Raw genomic sequence first — 6,959 nt, forward strand, 5'->3', positions numbered from 1 at the left:
TGTAGGCTTCTGTTACTATGAGACTTAAGTATGGCCAATTTACTACCAGCCTGTTTACCAAAGGATTGCAATTGCCATTCATACCTCTAACCTCCAGCAACATGGCTATTATCAGCCCAGTACCAGTGCAGTACAGGCCTTAGTTTACATCACCTGGGGCAAATCTTTGATATTGTGTGGCACAGCAGAGCATTTGCTTCTAAGGTCAATAGAATGAATCCACCAGGACTACTCCAACATGATACATAGGGTAGTACAACATTCTATGGACTATGCTTAAGAAAAAGGCAGTAGGCACCATTTTCTTCCATAGAACTACATGTCATGGTGGTAAAGGCAAATATTGATCATGTTCTAATGCCTTCTTGTTTCTTTAACAGCACCACTGCCAGAGTAAAAGTTGAATCTATTCTTACTAGTATTACCTGTCACTGCTTGTAGAGTCCTTGGGTTATGAGTCCACTTCAGTAATTGGTAGCCTATAGAACTGTGGGTTTCATTAATACACCAGTGTTGTGCTTGTATTTGTAGGCTATAGACTCCAGTTATAACACAGTTTGATGGCATTGGTGGCCACAAGTGTGAAATAGTAGTGCATGGTGTTTCTGGTTATATCCATGCAAAATATTGTAGTGTGACACAAATAGGTGTGACACAAATAAGGCATATGGATCTACTCTTGACATTGAGATCCCAGACACAGGCTTGTGGGATAGACTCCAGTTTCTATGTACTTTCATGTTTCTTTATGGACAATATACCAAAGATATTATGAACTACAACTGCCCCGTGGTACTGAAACAGTAACAGCACATGAACAGTAGACTTCTGGGAAATCTATATCTGAGTATCATTCAGTGCTAAAATAATGGAAGTAGTCACAGGATCAAAAAAGAAATCGTACCACCTGCTTACAATTTCTGAAAAATATGTGTACTAAAAAGTTCAATTAAGGGGACTAAAATAAATAATTTCTTCAAATATCAAGATGATGTTGTATAACAACAAACATCAAGAGATTTCAGGAAACTATGACCTAACCTAGTACTGAAAACAAGGGGAATAAGAACTGATATTAGAGTCATAACTACAAAAGAAATCTCAAAGCCCTCTTTTGAGGAAAAACAATAAGCTTGAGTCAAAGGCAAAAGATATTTCAATAATTTAACAGAGAAACTTAACAAAGAAAAAGCAAGAGGAAAAAACTGTTGAGTTGAAAGATATGCAGTTAAACTAAAAACATAAAGGAAGGCATCAAAAACAGAATAGATCAAACAGAAAAAAGAATCAGTCAACTCAGAGACTGGCTGTATATCTATTTGAAAATACACAGTTGAAGGAGAATAAGGGGAAAAAACCAAAGAGGTATGAATAAAACCTGTAGAAATGTGGGCTACTATTGAAGAGTAAATATTATGTTGTTGTGATTCATACTTCAGGATATCAGAGAGGTAGTAAACTTATTAAAAGAAATCACAAAACTTCCCAAACCTAGAGAAGGATATAAATATCTAGGTATGAAAAGGTTAAAGTTCATTGGTCAAATTGAACACAACCAAATCTTCCTTAAGACAGCTTACAATTAGTTTCTAACAGGTTAAAAAAGATTATCAATGCTTCAAAATAAAATATAGAAATAATTTTAAAAAGGTGAATGTTTTACATGGCAGACAGCTTATAGTTCAGGGTAATGAGGGGGCTGAGTCAGAAAAAGGAAATAACAAATTTAAGTGTATATGGACCTGATATACAAGCACCCAAGTATATAGGACAAGTATTAATAGACTTAAAACATTTACAAAATTGCACTGCAAGAGTTGCGCACTTTATTTTTCATTTATTTTTAAAAAATAGCCCACATTAAGCAGCTTGTGCAAACAGAAAGTCTACAAGGAAACAACAGTTAAATGGTATTCTAATCCAAATGGACCTAAAAGAGATCTATAGACTATTTCATGCAGCGGCTGCTGAATATATCAACACATAGAATAATCCCTACGGTACACAATATTAGGGACAGAAAAACAGCTTGAACAAAATTTTAAACACTAAAACAATGCAATATTTCCTGATCACAATATAATAAAATTATACAAGTAATTTGGAAATATAAAAATGTGGAAATTAAAACAGTTGGAAATTAAAAAAAATACTTCAAAATAATGAATAAAGAATGACATACAGTTTTTTTTTTTAAATTATGTGACATATTGACATGGACAGCAATAAACCAAAACTCAAAAGATATAGAAAACAAAGACCCTAGATGAGAACCTACTACTACCATTTTCTAAGCAAAATTTCTCACTGTATTCTAAATAATTGTCATTAAAGTCACAGATATGAGTGACTGCAACTTTTTTTCAAGGAAGCTTCTTCTTGCCACAGACTGAAGCTTCTACAGAGATCTACAGTAGGCCAAAATGCAGAGAGTGACCATAGGATGCCTAGCATCAGCAATATCTATAATACAAGCCCTACAACTAAGACTCAGAGAGCAGTGCAGAAAAGAACTAGAAATGTGAGTAAGAAGAAAGCCAGACTGACTGCTACTGGATTGTGTCTTCTAGACTTAACAGGGATGCTGCATGTGTCAAGTTTAATATTAGAATTATCTTAACAAGATCAACAAAATGATTACATAAATTAACATGTGACAACCTTAGATAAAGAGCTACAGGCTAGTGAGAAAGTGAGGTTCAGTCTTCCAGGCACAAGCTCCATGCTAGGTTATCTGATGCCAAGTTGTCAGCCCTACTAAATACAGGTATATTAGAACAATTTGAAATGAGGTTAGTGGGTTATATACATATGTGTATAAGTGGGATTTGTGTGTATGTATATGTGTGTAGACCAGTAATTATAGATGTACAGAGAAGTAATGAACTTAAGAAGGAGTTAGTAAGGCATGGAAAAAGTTGGAGTAGTGAGAAAGGTGGATGAGAATGATAGAAATAAACAACTCCAGCAAAGAAAAGCTAAGAAAGTATGGTTTCACTGATGAATTCTACCAAGTGTTAATGAACTAGTACAAATTCTCAACTTATTCTACTTTGGAGAAGATGTATAAAAGTATCACACACATTCCATGAGACCAGCATGATTTTCACACCAATATTTAAAAACATGGTTTTTAAAGAATACAGCCCAGTATTACAGATCAACTTAGATGTAAAAGTCTCCAACAAGATAAAAGCAAATGTAGTCCAATGACTCATTTAAAGATTATTCACTGTGACATTCCAGGGCTACTAAGGTGGTTAGTACACAAAAATCAAAAGAAGTGATAATACCACATTATCAGAATTAAGGATGTAAGTCATATATATAGTCAACTCAATAGATATAGAAAATATATTTAATACATTCAGTATCCTTTCATGAGAAAAATACTGGTAAATTAAGTTCTGAAAACTGCTTCTTAAGTTAATAAACGTAATTTGTCAGTAGTTAAACTTATACTGAATATAGAAAAAAATTGTAAGCACTGTAACAAATCAAGAACACCAATTTTCACCATTTTTGTTCAATATGGTTGTAGAAGACTTATCCAGAGTTGTTAGGTGAGGAAAATAAAGGGGATCTAAACTGGAGTCAGTTTGTTACTGTTTTCAGATGACATGATCTTACATATGGACTATAAGTACTCCACTCAAATAAATTTCAACTAATAAAAATACAATAAATGTACAAAATGAACATATTATGATCTGTTATCTGTTGTGTGATATGGTAATGTCAAATGATCTAAAAATAGAAGTTAAGAAAAATCTTGGAGGTCTCCATGAGTCCCTTTTTTAGGAGATTGGGGAACCGCATGGAAGGGGGGGGGGAATCATGGGAATCAGGAATATGGAGGATACTAGGAGAGCATGACTCACCAAATCAACTAAGCAGGGTTCATATGGGTTCACAGAGACTGGAGTGGCAAGCAAGTGGCCTCTTAGTTCTGCATCAGGTCCTCTGCATATAGGTTATAGCAGTTAGCTTGGCATTTTTGTGGAACTCCTAACAGTGGGAGCAAGTATATATCTGACTCTTTTGCCTGCTCTTAGAACTCTTTTTGTCCTGTTGGGCTGCCTTGTCCAGCTTCAATAGGAAGGAGTTGGCTTTTTCTTATTTTATCTTTTTTGTCCTGTTCAACTGTCTTTTCTTGGAGACTTGGTCTTTTCTGAAGAGGAAACGAAGCAGGAGTGGATCTGAGGGTGAAGGAAAGTAGAGGATTGCAGGGAGGAATGGAGAGCAGGAGACCTGTGACTAGGATGTATTGCATGAAAGAAGAATCTTTTTTAAATTAAAATAAAGAACAGAAGAAAGAAAGAAAAGAAAGTAGTAAAGAAAGATAAAAAGAAAGAAAAAATTCCCTTTACCACAGCTACCAAAAACATACCTAAGAATAAATGAAACCAAATAGGTAAAAATCTCTACATTCAAAAATACAAACCTATGGTGATGAATTGTAAACCAAAAGATGTAGAGAAACATCCTATGTTCATGTGCAAAAAGCATCAATATTTCCAAAATGTGAATATATGCAAAGTGACCTACAAAGTCAATGTGAATGTCTTGAAAACATTGTACTCTTCACCAAATTGGAAAAAAAAGAAGCATACTAAAAATTACACAAGTTGACCAAATACTCAACAGCCAAAATTTTCTGGATCAAAAAAGTACAAGGCCATAGTCATTACATTAACTTTCTTCATAATATACTAAAAATTTGCAGTAATAGTCATGATATTGGCATAGAAACTCCTACACAGACCAATGAAGCACAACGGAGAGACTAAAACCAAGCATCTGTAGCTAACTATATTATTTACAAGTGGCCAAGAACGCACATTGCAGAAATGACAGTCTTCAATAGTGTTGGGAAAATGGCATAGTCACATGATATTTTATGAAGCTAGACATTTTCTCTCACAAATTCTAAAGTTGACTCAAAGTCATCTAAGGAAATTAATATAAATCCTGAAACCACTAGAAGAAAAGTTGCAGGAAAAATTTTAGGGCTTAAGATACATGAGGATATCTTTAGATTTCCAAATCATAGGACATAAAAGCAAATTATTAATGATGTTGCTTATAACTAGAATTCTTCTACACAGGAAAAAAATCAAGAGTGTACAGATCACTCTTAGAATGGGGGAAAATATTTGTAGCACCCATTTAATGAGGGGTCACTGTCTAGAACAGATAAACAATTTCAAAATCTCAATTACAGAAACACAAATAAATGAGGGGTCACTGTCTAGAACAGATAAAAAATGTCAAAATCTCAGTTGCAGAAACACAAATAACCTGTTTTAAAATGGGAAAGAGATGTGAATAGACATCTACAATAGAAGACATACAAATAGCCAATGCATATACAGAATATGCTGAACATCACTAATCATGATGCAAATATAAATCAAATAGACTGTGAGCTATCACCTCATTCAAGTTAGAAAACTTATAAATATGAAAGAGACTACAAACAATAAGTCCTGTCAAGAATAGAGAGAAGGATTCTCGCACTTTGTTGGTAGGAATGTAAATCAGTCCAGCCATTATAGAAAATAGGGTAGAGATTCCTGGGAAGAGTTTAAGTGAAACTATCAGATGTTCCCAGTCCTAGGAATTAAAATCAGTATGTTGAAGAGATTTCTGCACTTCTATGTTCAATGCAAGACTACTAACATCCAACAAATGGAAAAACTCCTAGTGTTGACTATTGAGAAGAATGAAAGAATATGTGATGGGAGAGAAAGGGAGAGAGAGAATGAGAGAGGAGGGGAGGGAGGGAGGGAGGGAGGGAGGGAGAGGAGGGAGAGAGACAGCGACACACAGAGACACCAGAGAAAATCTTATTGTTTGTCACAATGTTCATAGCAGGTAAAGTAAGTCAGCCACAATCAAGCAAGTATAACTTGATCACATATAGGGAATCTAAAACAGCTGTTCTCATTAAAAAGGAGAGTGGAGCCGGGTGGCACACACCTTTAATCCCAGCACTTGGGAAGCTGAGGCAGGCAGATTTCTGAGTTCGAGGCCAGCCTGGTCTACAGAGTGAATTCCAGGAAAGCCAGGGCTACACAGAGAAACCCTGTCTCAACAAACAAACAAACAAACAAAGAAACAGAGTGGGATAGTAATTAGTAAGTCCTGGTATAATATTGCACAATAGGTTAACTATATATTATTTTAAAAATATATACTGTATATTTCAAGAAATTCAAACGTGGGGAGTTTTCACCTTATGTGGTAAGTGTATGAGAAGACAAATATGTTTCAACCAATTTAAACCTCATGCAATATATAATTGCATCAAAACACTGCAAGATGCCTTATAAGTATGTACAGTTTTTATATTATATATCAAAAGCACAATTATAAGGCATTGAAATCATCCATTTTCTAGTCCACTTTATCTCCGCCTTTTACTGTAATTAGTTGTGCCTTCAAGGAGTTGTTGAAAGCCAAAGTGTTTCAGGACACTTCGTAAGCAATAGCCAATATTAACCAGTTAACAAATGGTTGCAAAGTTTGTATGAGGTTGTATGAAACTTCTGCCTGTAGAATTCTTTCAGTATAGAACCATAGTTTTGCCTTGTTATTCTGGCTCTTACCATATGACATTAGAATGTGTTGAGAAGAAAGGCAACAGCTTCTTTACTACTCAAGAATAAGGGGACATCTAAACAATGCTGGAAGTAGAAAACATGATTTTCTAACAAACAGTTCTGCATAGATCTACTTAGGATATGGAAATTAATCTTGGACTCGTTCAAAATTCTCCATGAGTGAGAATAGCAGTAGAAGTAAAGACTTGGCAGAAAGCCTCCATAGAAAACACTCTGCTATGTCATAGAGCATTTACAGACGAATGGGGGAAGTCTCAAACTGCATGCTTTATGACACATACTGATTGCTCTGAATCTTGCCATTAACAGCTTGAGAATTAGTTTACAGATGGT

This window comes from Mus caroli, unplaced genomic scaffold, assembly GCF_978045245.1.
Source record: "Mus caroli unplaced genomic scaffold, Mus_caroli_1 scaffold_5, whole genome shotgun sequence".
Lineage (NCBI taxonomy): Eukaryota > Metazoa > Chordata > Mammalia > Rodentia > Muridae > Mus > Mus caroli.